General features: G+C 37.8%; 1 protein-coding gene across 1 annotated transcript in view; it reads right to left on the minus strand.

The window, feature by feature from the left end:
* LOC133530623 (hexokinase-2-like) overlaps nt 1-10,087 on the minus strand; it is a 42,239-nt gene extending 32,152 nt beyond the window's left edge. The window contains exon 1 of the mRNA XM_061868626.1: nt 9,852-10,087. The gene's annotated coding sequence lies outside the window, so the exon portion shown is untranslated. The remainder of the gene's footprint in view (nt 1-9,851) is intronic.
* Nucleotides 10,088-14,310: the final 4,223 nt, after the last annotated feature.

Below are 14,310 nucleotides of genomic sequence, written 5' to 3' on the forward strand. Positions count from 1 at the left end.
AAGCCTAGGGGCCCTGTTTCACAATGTCCAAGTAAAGTCCTGAATAAGCTACTTGCCACTTATCTGACGAATAAAGTCATCGTTGGCGTTTCACAATCTTCTTATAAGCTTAACTGGTAGATAATGTGCTAAGATTTGTATAAGGCTAGGAAGTTTTATCTGGCAGTTAATTTATTTGTTAATTAGCTATCCAATACTTTACTTGGACATTGTGGAACAGGCCCTTAGGAAAAGAATTCGATACTTAATAATTTTCCTGAAGCCATAAGACGTGAAACTAATAAGACTAAATTTAATTTATGTATTCTTTATTCATAAAATTACAAATTTTATATGCCAAAAGGGTAATTAATATACCAATAATTAGTCGATGTCAATCTCTTATTTTTAGATTAGTAGAGATATCATCCACAGCGCAGGCTTCGTCAAATTTAAATCTATGTTAAAAAAAAAACATTTTCAGTAATTAATTACCTACTATAAGTTATTTTATTTTTTAGTTACGTAATTAGATACTGACGACCCCACAGTCAAACTCATTGTTGAGTTTTGTGGGGCTACGACTATTTATAAGAATACCACTGTATTTTAATTAATAAATAAAATAAAAATAATTACTCAGCAGAGAACTATGAAACTGCAAACTTCTCATAAAATGTTTGGTGCAACTCGTCTTAAGGTATTTTATACCACGTTCTACCTTGTTTAAGCGAAATATCAATCTGGGGGCACGGCAGTGCCCCCACCAAGTCGAGCAAAAAAGCACGGCCGTACCATCCTTTTCTCGAAGCATTTCAGACCATTTTCGACCCCCTGTAACTTCGTTGTGGATAAAACTAGAAGACTGAAATTTTCAGTAACCATGCAGGCATTGTAAAGACACGGTATATTTCAAATTTCATTCAATTAGAACCAGTATTTTAAGAATTATAACGGGACAAATTTCTTAATTTTATTGTCACTCACTGACTCACCGATCATCAAAATTCTAAGGCACTTCTAGCAGACCTAGAAGCTTCAAATTTGGAATATAAGTAGTGTTTGGTGTATGAATCAAGGAAAAACTAAAAAATCTAGAAAAGACCGCAAAGAAAATTAAGCCCATACAGCCAAGTCTTCAGTTATTAAATTTTTCAATATTGGCTTTATTCGTAACGATGTTTTATGTTTTATTTATACATATATACAATAAGTAGAAGGTACCGGAAAGGAAAAAAGTAGAACTGTCTACAAAATACAAAAAGAAATGAGATCCCATCAAAAACAATACTTGTCAAAAAAACCAAGTCTCGCAACTCAGTTGTTCTGCGGTAAAAAGTTGTGAGATCCATGTAATACCAAGTCGGTTATTAATTTATTCAGTCTCTACTTAAGCGACTTTCTGTCTTAATACGTACAGTCTCTAAGACCACGATCGTGGTCCATAACAATTGAAAATCAATTGTGTCTGGAATCTCCGTACTCGAAGCATTAAGTTCTTACGTAATAATTAACAGCATCTTATAGTGACGCATATCAATATTAAAATTCTTTAATGTTTTATATAAATATATTGAGACTTGGCCATCGCACTAAATAATTGAATTTACATGTGTTTTCAGGCGATTGAATTTACACGTGTTTTCAGGCGAATTAATAACCATACTGTATAAATATAAATACGTGGGTATATAATATATGTTATGCACAGTATGAGATATTACGAAATAGCAATTGTTCAAAAGCATTCTATGTTTCAATATCCTATTACAGCAATTTTATAGCATTAAATGGCGCGCTACGAGGAGATGGTAAATATAAGACATATAAGTTTTTGTGGCAAAATAAATTGATCGACAAAATGAAGTATCGACATGTCTGTTGTCGATGTTACCTTTACGTTATAGATATTTTTTTTAAGTTGTTTAAGAAGATAGCTACCGCGGAATACAAAACACGTTCAATATCTTCTTTGATATATTGGTAGTTTTCTATTATTTTCGGCACTGTATACTATAGTTTACGTTAATTATTAAGTACTAACTATATGTCATAGAAAAAGTATGTACTGATTTGTAATTGATGTGCAGTCTTGAAATTTCTCGGTAATTTACAGCAAGTAGAAGTTAGATATTTTAATTATTAATCTATGACTGACTTATCGATAACTGATTTATCGATGTTTCATTTTCTGAAACACTCGTTTGTGCCACAAAAACTTCTATGTCTCTAATTATAGAATCACCTCTTTAGGTCTCCCATTTGTCTATCGTGAAAACCTTCCACAACTCGATGTCATAATATTTGTCTTAAAATAGAAGCTTTCTAATTATTCCAGTTCAGTGTAATCTGAATGATTGATCGTTCTACAAGTTAGTCGACCATCTCCAAATGAAGACATTTTGTTTTTAGGGTTCTGTACTAAAAGATACAAAAGGAACCCTTATACTCTGTCCGTCCGTCTGTCTGTCACATCATTAAATATCTCGAGAACCACTTAAGCTGTCGATTTGAAATTTGGAATAGTTATGTACAACGCTAATCCAGATACATTGAAAGTAAAATAAATTAATAGTTTAAAAAACACTAGAATAAGACGCTTTTATAAATGCGCGTAAAAAGTGCAAACACGACTATGATACGATTTTCCATCATGGAATGCCAGTGTCAGACCTTGAAACCTAATCGTGGTCAAAGTTCATTACAAGACTTTTCTAACAAATCCAAACACAGCTATGATACGATGTTCCATCATGAAGTTCCAGTTCATATCTTCCGGCTCCATCATCAGATCAGTTCGACAGTACCATATTATTGTACTGTCATCAGAACTACATACAGCTGCCAATTTTCATGATGCTACGATCTTTGGAAGATGGTTAAATTAGTTACCTTAGATTCCATTACATAGTTACATACAGGTCGACCTAATAAAAGCGTGTTAAAAAAATAGAAAATATTTTTAGTATTTATTAACTATGGCAAATGCCCAATATGAAGAGGGGGCAAAATTTCAAAGTCTAGTGACTAGGTCAAGCGGGGTATCATTTGAAATAGCTCAAATTGTACATTCCAAACCATTATGTTTTTTTTTTGGAGAACGAAAATGTGAAAAAAAAATTACAGGAATAATATAATCAGACCTCTACCTTGGTAACTTTTTTAATTACAAAAAAACATTTCCGAATTCAAATGAAAAATCTGGAAGACCGAGTAGGGTTGGAGCTCGATTTTCACCCCCAAAAACCCCGATATAGCAAATTTTATCAAAATCGTTAGAGCTGTTTCCGAGATCCCCGAAATATATATATATACAAGAATTACTCGTTTAAAGGTATACGATAAGGGTCCGTAAAAACAATTTTTTATTAAAGTTAATATTTTCGAAAATAATCTTCCCGAAAGAAAATGAGTGTCCCCCCCTTTAAGTTTAGAACCTCCTCCCTCCAAATCCTCTGCCTCCAAAAAATATGAAACAAAAGCTTAATAAATACTTTCAATGAAAACTATACCGAACACGATCGGTGCAGCCGTTTTTGAGTTATTGCAAAAAATCTTCCCTCTTAGTAAAAGGACGAATGCGTTGCGGAGGTACTCCCTTAGTCCATTATGCTTGTAATGTAATGTACATGATACTTAATAATAGCCTCCGTTTGGCCTGTTTTGACAGAATGGTAACTACGAAACCCTACACCTGTGCCTACACTGAGCATGGCCCGACATGCTCTTGGCCGATCTTTATTATTATTTTATGTAAAAGTTACTGATTTTTGAAACGCGTTTTGCAATAAAAAGACATGTCAAGATTGTTTATCTTATTTTCCTTATTATAAATCGTAAGTAGCACAAAAACTTTGTATCCAAACAAGTTGTCAGTAAGTACAATGAATCGTAGCAACAGGCCATAATCATAAATCTGCGCCACACCCGCCGCCGGCACCTTGCCTCTCACATCTATACATATACAATGTATAGAGTGTACAGACTGAAGAATAAGACGTGAAATGTAGTGCAAAATATTAATGTCACAATTTTGAGAAATGAAGTACCTACATAGGCGACGATTTACGCTGCTCCCGCCCCCATGGCACAGCCGAAAACGGACAATTATTATGCGTGGTCATACATAAAAAATATATAAGTATATACGCGAGAACCTCCTCCGTTTTTTCGTCGGTTAAAAAGCATAGGAACATAAATATTTCGCGTCATCCACGAAGACGCGTAGATTTGCAAATCTAATCCTTAATAACGTGACAATACGATTCAAGGCTCGTGTCTTCGTATGACACGAACTATAAAGAAAAGAAAGCCCCATTTAGACGGTTCAAGAGCTTGCATGCAATATTCGATACATTCATAACTACAGAGTACGATCACTTCGAAAAATATCGATACGGACAAAGTGGCAGAAAAAAAAATACACTAACTTAATATATGGGCAATAAGGTCGTCAATATTTTTGTCACTTTTTTCGTACCGTTATTTTCAGACGTGGCTGTACAATGAATTCAGTCCGTCGACTAAATACCGCAATGTAACGAAAATCGCATGCTCGTTGTTTAACCGTCTAGTTTATACCGGCTTTATTTATTTATTTAAACTTTATTGCACACACTACAAGTAATAAAAAAGCGGCCAAGTGCGAGTCGGACTCGCGCATGAAGGGTTCCGTACCATTTATGACGTATTAAAAAAATCTACTTACTAGATCTCGTTCAACATTTTACCACTTAGGACACACATTTTACCACTTTGGAAGTGTCTCTCGCGCAAACTATTCAGCTTAGAAAAAAATGATATTAGAAACCTCAATATCATTTTTAAAGACCTATCCCTAAGATACCCCACACGTATGGGTTTGATGAAAAAAGATTTTTTGAGTTTCAGTTCTAAGTATGGGGAGCCCCCAAATTTTTTTTTTTTTTTTTCTATTTTTGTGTAAAAATCTTAATGCGGTTCATAGAATACATCTACTCACCAAGTTTGAATGGTATACCTCTTATAGTTTCGGAAAAAAGTGGCTGTGACATAATCGGACAGACAGACGGACATGACGAATCTATAAGGGTTCCGTTTTTTGCCATTTGGCTACGGAACCCTAAAAACCGGCCAAGAGCATATCGGGCCATGCTCAGCGTAGGGTTCCGTAGTTACTCTTCCGTCACAAAAAGCTAAACTGGAGCTTAAAGTATGGTAGATTGTTAACCAAGGGATGAACGGGTGTACGTCTTTTTACTATTCATATTTTTTGGACCTATGGTTCAAAAGTTAGAGGGGGGGCACATTTTTTTTTCTTTCGGAGCGATTATCTCCGAAAATATTCACTTTATCAAAAAATGTTTGTTGAAGACCCCTATTAGTTTCCAACGATATCCCACACTGTAGGGTTGAAGCAGAAAAAAAAAGTTGACCCCCACTTTACGTGTAGGGGAGGTACCATAAAAAAAATTAAATTTTTAGATTTTATTGTACGACTTTGTCGGCTTTATTGATATATATATCCATGCCAAATTTCAGCTTTCTAGCACTAACGACCACGGAGCAAAGCCTCGGACAGACAGACAGACAGACAGACGGACATGGCGAAACTATAAGGGTTCCTGACCAGACCAGAAGTTGACTACGGAACCCTAAAAAGTACAATAGGCGGACTTTAATGCCTTGAGGTATTCTCTACCAGTCAACCACTGGGCCAAACAGAAATTTAATTAATGAATTTCAGTTTGAATATTAAATTTATTTACCTTAGGTAAACAATATATTAAGTTTTCGAAATGATTGTTACTGCTGATAAGCATTACGGCCTTATATTCAGCAATTCATAGTTTTCTTTATTAATAAGCTTTTGTTTCATATTTTTTGGACCCATGTTTCAAAATTTAGGGTTAGAGAGAAACAATTTTTTTTTCTTTCGGTGCGATTATTTCCGAAAATATTAACTTTATCAAAAATGTTTTTTGGAGAGCCTTATTCGTTTTGAAAGACCTATCCAACAATACCCCACACTATTGGGTCAAAGGAAAAAAAACAATCATTTAGTGCCCTAAGAAAACACGTAAAGATTTTTTAAATGCATACTTATTTTGACGGGCCGCCTGCACGGAAAAAGAATTCGACATGAACCCAGTGCGGTGCGGTGTGGATCGTTTAACACAGAAAAAAGAGTACACAACATGCGAACATTGCATCGTTGACGGATGGGGAGCCAGCCAAGCTGGGAATTAATTTATTCCTAAGGAAAAAAATTAACGTTTTTTATCCATCCTGTCAAACACAAGTCAGCTACGTGATGCGCCATTTACTTAAAATTGCGGCTTCCTCATTTTGAACTTTAACTCTTTAACGGACCCTATTAAAAAATACATGATTAAAGCGTCATCGCCTCTTTTCCTGAAAAAATTTCATAAAAAAACCAAAAAGATGATGTTATAGGGTGATATATTTTGCCGTATATCTAAATGTGCCCTATAAAAAGTTAAGCGTCTTAGTTTTCCTTCGTCTCTGATATTACCCCTATAGTGTAAATATTTTCGTCAGCGAAACGTTACGTACGCGTTTGCGTTAAGTGTCATTTTGTATGAGATTTTTGACTTTTCAAAACGTCCCGCTTGGCGCACTGTTCAAAAACCTATACAAAATGAGACTTAACGCAAACGCGTACGTCACGTTTCGCTATCGACTAAATTTACACTAGGGGCACTGGTTACGTGTATCGTCAGTGTATATTATACTTTTACGTGTATTTAAATACTAAACAGCGTAATGGCGTAATTAGTAAACACTGAGAGTAGATTGAGACCACGTGTTGAATGAAGGCCTGTATGATTCATGGCTATATCTTTTGAAACATTCACAGATTGAGTACACACAGTCAGGTCAGTGGAGTTTGCAGAATTTATTCGGTACATCTATATCATTCTAATAAACCATTTAAACCGCTTCAATTGCGTTAGAAGCTGAAGATGAATTGCTTCCTATACGATTCCCTATGAACAAACAGTTTAACTACAAAGTGAGTCGCAGATAATTCTCTACATCCTCCAATAGTTGTGTAACGAGAGGGGTAAGTGAAATTTTGCAAACGAGCTTGCAATATTCTTACCCCCGGAGTTACACAGAAACAGACATCAGAAACTCCGACAACACCGATTGTCGAATGTATGGCGAAGAGGAAAAGACAGTAATACACCTAATGTGTGAATGTCACGCCCTCGCCAGACAAATAATGAAGGACTTTGGAGCAGGCTATCTGGAACCATAGGATTTCAAAATGCTACCCATGAGCTCCATCATCCGGCACATGGAGATGGTCAAAAAAAACTCTTGATTAGCTGACGGATCTTTCCTTAGGGGGCAGCTACACAAAAGACCCTATGGGTCGAAGTGTATCCGCAAGGGCCCCCGGAAATCATAAGATAAGATACACAGATACAGATATTTAAGTCCAACCAAAAGAGACTTGTAGGAACTGTGATAGGGTGGTCCCTAATGATGGTTCCTTCAACGCGTGAGGTATCAAGAGCGGATATGTGTCTTTATTTGTTTGACAGGTTTAGGTATTCCCTGATTGGTCAGCTAAACATTTGGTGACCTCAGGGCTCAGGTTATCTAGACGTGGACATTAAGCCTGCCGCCCCGAGATTGTTGCCGATAAGACTTTTTACGCAATAACGCAAAAATGTTCACGTAACTCTGAGATAACACTTCATATGAATAAACATTGCTTGGCTGACAGGCCGATTCGAACGGACACTGACATCAGTTTGAATAATGTTATTTACATAGTTATCATGCATTTCGATTGTACTTGTTCGTATTGTATTGGCCAGGGAGAGACGCTCGATAAGTAAATACCTAACGTGATTCAAATATCTTTTTGATGTCAGTGTGTACATTCGAATTGGCCTGTCAGTAGGTAATGAACAAGTGTGTACTGTATACGCATGTTTAACCTATGAGACCGGTTTTGCTTAAACGAAGCCTACACGATTTATGTATATACAAATATAGTGAGATGTACTCGTTTACGGAAACTGGGCGCTAACAAGGAAAACTTGGTAGTGAAAGTCACAAAACCAGGGTTATTGCTGAACTGATTCATTATCAATCATTTTATTTATTTATATATTTATACAGACAATATAGTCCATGCACATACTGTTAGTTTTCCTGTTTCTTTTCTCTGCCTTTTCTTAAGTCTTTTTCACGTACCTAGAGCAAAAGGCAGGAAGTTCATGATCATGAGCATAAGCAAAACTTAAACAGGCAGGTAGGTTCATAATCACGAATAAACGCTAATGCTATACTTTATAAATAGTAAGTTTTTGGCAAAAATTTCAATTTTGTTACAAGCTTTTCTCGCTGACTGTACTTTTCTTTTCACGGGCAGCTAATACTCATCGAGACAATTCTAAAAACCCCAAACACAATTAGGTTACGTTGTTTTATCATAGAGTTTCTATGGCCACCTCCTGTCTCCATCATCAGATCAGCTCGATGGTACCATAATATTGCATTATCACTCGACTTACATATGTATGGAAATTGTCAGCTTCATCGAAAACCAAGTGGAAGTGGGTCAAATTTAACTTTCAAGATTTGACCCGTGCATACATAGGTACATTGCAAGTTAAATAAAAGCTTGTAAATACTTCGTACGTTACTTAAAGTAAAATGATTCCAATCCGCAGATGTACGCGCGAGGATGCAAGTCATAGAAACATGCAACTATCCATTAAGATTGTTGATAATATTATAATGTCCAGCTCCAGCGTTCTGAAAGGTCTAGCTAGCCCATGGATGTATTTACAGAATGATTCTTTAATTCCTCTGCATCGGTCCGCATCCGCGACTGTAACGAATTGTATTTATGGATGTATGATGTATAAGACAGAACGCCCCCTAGGTAAGAATCAAGGTCGTGTCGTAGAAAAACAAGGTTTTCCTAGCTGATTAGACAGAACACGCGATTTACAAACCAAGTACCCAGTTTGTTTTTCCTGCAGTGCAAAAACGAAAGCTCCATTCGACACGCGCTTTGCGCAAAAACAATGAAAACACCGTGTATAATCTATGAATTAACTATGACTGTAATTTTAAATCTCTTGAAATGTAGATGATTTATTTGAGAAAAACAGAAGCTGGTCGCCGGCGCCCGCGCGCAAATAGAATGGATCTATTTTCTATTTACGCCACACGCCCACGAATTAAATGATAAAGATAACGAATTCTACGCGTATCTGTGTTTTATGAGAGTGGTATCAGAAATTAGAGCTAAGCTTTTTTGACAAGCGAAGGTGATTTACGGAAAATTTCCGGGTCGATAGCACCTGAATAGGTCACCTGAATTTAAGCTATTCTAGGCCTAGCGAAGGCTTACTGCGATTAATTTCTGCGTTTTCAGAACCGCAAAAAACTGTAACGTACTTGCAACTGAAACCGCAAGAAATTAGACTGAAACCGGAAGAAATTAATAGCAGTGCGTGTTACGCCTTCGGAATTTTATTATGATTGAAAATCGCTGTGTGATACTCCGTAACTGCGCGAGATCATAATAAACGTGTTTGCACTCGAGATTCCTATTTCCTACCTATCATTACCTCGGTTTGACTGACAACATTCTCAATTCCCGCGTTTTCATTAACCATCTCATCAATATTAATCAGCAATCATCGCGGACCGGATTACCATCAATGACATCATTAAAATAAACTCGACACACTAGTTAAACATAAACAATTGTTTCGCGTAAATTAACCTCAAGATTTTCGGCGGCAAAAAACTTCCAAAGCTACATTTGTTTTTTGCGCACTTTGTTTTCTTCATCCTAGACCATCGTTTATTCATAGTTTCATACTAAGAGTACTCACATGTTTGTGTTGTGGTCGTGAGGTTTTGTGTCGCACCGGATCAAACGCTACGTGCGTATTCGGAGACGTCGCGGCGCACACTGCCGCCGGCGGCGCCCGACACTGACCCCAGGCCTTCACGAGGACACTGATAGCGCAAAACAATCTACTCTATCTAGTCAAACTTGACCTGGACCTCTGTAAGTAATGCGCGCAACCTGAGATTACATTATACTGGTTTATTCTGCGTTTCTGAATAACATACCATAGTTTATGCCCCGTTCACATCTATTCCAGTAACATTCCAGTCCAGTGGTCGAATCCAGTGCTGGACTGGATCATATAGTTTACATTATCGCAGTCGTTTAAGAGTTGTTAAAGCGGTAACACTATAGTGACAATAATTTCAAGAAAGTGGCTCAGAGATTATTTAAAAACTGTTTATTTACTTACTACTGTTAGAAGAAGTAAAATACTTAGTGGAAAAGAGGAAAACGGGTTTGGATGAGAAATTGGATAAGCGAAAGAAACGTACTCGTAAAAGGAAGCTCAACAATGCTTTTGCGATAGCCGACGTCAGAAGTCAGAATATCCCTTTGTTTTTCTTTAGAGGGTTGATTTTGAGCCCCGAGTAAGCGAAAGATTCTATAATTGATCCTAAGTTAGAATCTTGAGCGTAGCGAGGGACTCAAAAACACGAGATGTAAAATAACTTTGCTCTCACGCGCCACATACAACTTTTCACCTCAGCAGCTCGAACAATACAGAGAGTGAGACAAAGTTGCTTTTTAATTTAGTGAAGGCGATGAATACAGGAATATTTCTAGAAGCTTTCGTCATAATAATGATGCCTTTCATTCATGAATGTAAATAAATGTGGTTTACTTTATGTTGAATTTTTTTACCTTCAATATGTTCTCACTACTGAGGTGAAAAGTTGTATGTGTCACACGAGAGCACAGTTATTTTACATCTCGTGTTTTTGAGTCTCTCGCTACGCTCAAGATTCTAACTTGGGATCAATAATAGAATCTTTCGCTTACTCGGGGCTCAAAATCAACACTCTCAAGAAAAACCAACTTTCCTCCCTTGTTGCACAAATAACTATTGACGAGTTTGGTCGCCGTTCCATTTCATCTTTTTTTTTATGGTAGAGGAGGCAAACGAACAGACATGATGGTAAGCGATTACCGCCACCCATGGCCACCTGCATCACCAGAGGGGTTGTAAGTGCGTTGCCGGCCTTTAAGATGGGAGTACGCTCTTTTCTTGAAGGTCGTATCGGTCCGGAAATACCGCAGGCGACAGTTCATTCCACAGTTTAGCTGTGCGAGGCAGAAAATTCCTGGAGAAACGCACAGTTGAGGACTGCCAACCATCTAAGTGGTGAGGATGAAAATGTTGTCGCGTAGGGCGATGGCGAAAAGCAGCGGCAGGATTAATCCGAACAATTCCTCGGAGCACTCCCCGTTGTACATGCAATAGAAAATGCAGAGTGAGGCCACATCTCTACGCAGCGCCAAGGAGTCAAGCCGATCCGAAATACGCTGGCAGTCGACAATTCGAGTCGCTCTTCGTTGGATGCGGTCCAGAGGGAGAAGCTGGTACTGGGGTGCCCCTGCCCATAGATGAGAACAGTATTCCATGTGCGGGCGCACCTGCGCCTTATAAAGCTGTAGGCGTTGGGCCGGTGTGAAATACTGTCTCGATCTGTTGAGCACACCGAGCTTTTTTAAGGCTAATTTAGCCTTACCCTCTATATGGCCGCGGAACTGGACTTCACTCGAGATGTCGACGCCAAGGATTCCGATACCGGCTGTGGCAATCAGGGGAGTGCTCTCAAAACAAGGTGATACGACAGACTAACTTTTTTGCGGTAAACGCGCAAACTTGTGTCTTGGTAGGGTTGAAACGGACTAACTTAAGTCGACCCCATTCAGAGACTTCTTTTAGGGAAGTCTCAATTTCAGACACAAGTTTGTTCCGGCTCTCGGTGACGGTTTCCCGAGAGATATTGGAGCGGCCGGTGTAAGAGGCATCACCCGTACTATCATCAGCATAACAATGAATGCCGCTGATTTGCTGCATGTCATTGTTCATTTTGAAAAGTCAATTCTGGAGACTGTTACCGATGGTGGTTTTAAATCCAGCACTGGGTTGACAGTCTACATTACTCCAGTGGTGATGGAAAAATAGACCGTCATTCCAGTCACAGGACTGGAATGCTTACTGGAATGATCACATTCCAGTGCCGGTTCACATGATTCCAGGTGCATTCCAGCGCTGGATTCGATCATTGGACTGGAATGCCACTGGAATAGATGTGAACCGGGCATTACACATAAAAGATGACGTAGTATCTCTATAGAGTTTGTATGGGAAAATCTACGGTAGAAACTTGGGAGATATTCTTAACTTTGCGACAATAACGGTACATTTTCTATGAAATTTCATTTCGGGAGAAAACGGTTTCCACTAACTAAATCTTAACAAATCACTTAGATTTTGATGTCGATCGCTTCAGCAAAATATTATCATAGATATATAGATTTCGCTTTAAAAAAAAAAACTTTTTGGTCAGAAACTTTTGAAAAAAAAGGAAAACCTATAATTCTAGTTTTTTATTGTGTCGTACTAAAATATCATGAAGAATGGAAAATATTTAGAAGTGGAAACACATTTTCTAGTTTTGTATGGACGATTATTCCCTCTTAACTATAACGATAGGTCACGGTTATGTGTCTCTTTAACTGGAGTAAAAGGAAATCTGTGTTATAAAACTCCAGGAAAACTTGGCGCCCTGATGAAGGGCGATGACGAACCATTGAAATCCACCCTTGCAGTTGATACCTTTTAGTAAACAGTGGATTGTATGCTTAGTTAGGGCGTAATTTAGAGTAAAGAACACAATGCACAAAAATGTGTCAAAAAAAAGTCAATTAATTTAAATGAAAAACTTTAGATGATGGATCCTTCGCGCCAAACTACGTCCTTATTTTATAGTGAGCAGAAAAATGTAGACGAGGTACGAGAGAACAGTCACAAGACAAGAAACGAGTAATTCTAAATTTTCTGTACACCTCCGTGCGCAGACCTGAGCATCGAAACAAAAACTGTAGATCTATGACCTACCAGTTGCGAGAAATTGCCAAAAAGTTTAAAAGTTCTCGAAAAAAATCTGCAAAATGTCATAAGGAATATCGAAAGTTTTCATATATTAACAAAAGTATTGTGAAATTATAAAATTTCGTTCCCCATAAAAGAATTGGATAAAAGTCCGAAATATTCCCATAAGGAAATTATCGGTCGGCACACCAAGTAACACAGGTAAACACTGGGTCCAACTAGGCGCTGGTAGGGCAAGGGCATTCATAATTACATGGCTTTCCATCAGAGAAGAGTCCTTATGATTCATGTGCATAAAGACCGTTCTTTGATGGGAAGCCACATATATTTAGGTTCCTGTTTATTCTTCTCTAAGATTGCCAGTGACATCGCGCTAAATAAATATATAGGCAACCCAAAGGTAATTTTCCATCCTTTTTTGGATTAAATAAAGGGCTGAAAGCAAGACGATGAGAATAAACTGAATAGAGTTTGATTAGATTACGCTGTCTTCTAATAATTTAACCGAATTAGAGGAAAGTTATCCGGGCGAATGAACTTTCAAACCGACAGTAATCTGTCCACGACTGTAAACTTCAATCGAAAATTTAGCTTACAAATAATGTATATTTTTTATATAATTTTATGTCGATCGTTATTAAAACCAGCTATTTGCTCTCTGGCCGGCTAGCATGAGTTGCGTTACTTACGTTCTCGCGCGCGACTCCATAACCTACATCTTGCGCAACTTCGAGAATGAACTAGCGCGCGAAAACACAACTCATGCTAGACGGTCTGATAGACCTAAAATTTAGACATATATATTAAATTGGAAACGTGATTTCTTGGTAACTCCAGAGACATTTTTGGTAACGCCAGAGACATTTTTGGTAACGCCAGAGAGGTGAGAAGTGTTGGTACTAAAAGTTGATTCGCCCAGCCATCATTTGAGTTAGGGTTAGGGATGCTAATTTTGTAGACTCCGTCTAAACTAACTCTACATCGACTTTGACAGAACAAATCGTAGAACTGAAAAGTCAGTGCAAAATGAGTGAGTCAATGCTCACTTTAGGTCCATGGGGTCCCAGCGCGCACAAGTTTTTTTGCAGAAATCGCGAAGCGTCTGGTTGACGTAACTGGTGACCGAAGAGCTGGCGGCTTCCTCGCACAACGTATCAGCATTGCGATACAACGAGGAAATGCCGCCAGCATCCTTGATACAATGCCTCAAGGGCCTATTTTAGATTTAAGCTAGTTATAGTAACACCACTCTACAGGGCGTCCCAAGACTATGGGACATCAAGGGAAAGTACCTTAAATATCGTAGATAGGATATTTTGCTGAAAGAAGACTTTATTTTATTTTTAAAAGTAAG

Source organism: Cydia pomonella, chromosome 23 (assembly GCF_033807575.1).
Source record: "Cydia pomonella isolate Wapato2018A chromosome 23, ilCydPomo1, whole genome shotgun sequence".
NCBI lineage: Eukaryota > Metazoa > Arthropoda > Insecta > Lepidoptera > Tortricidae > Cydia > Cydia pomonella.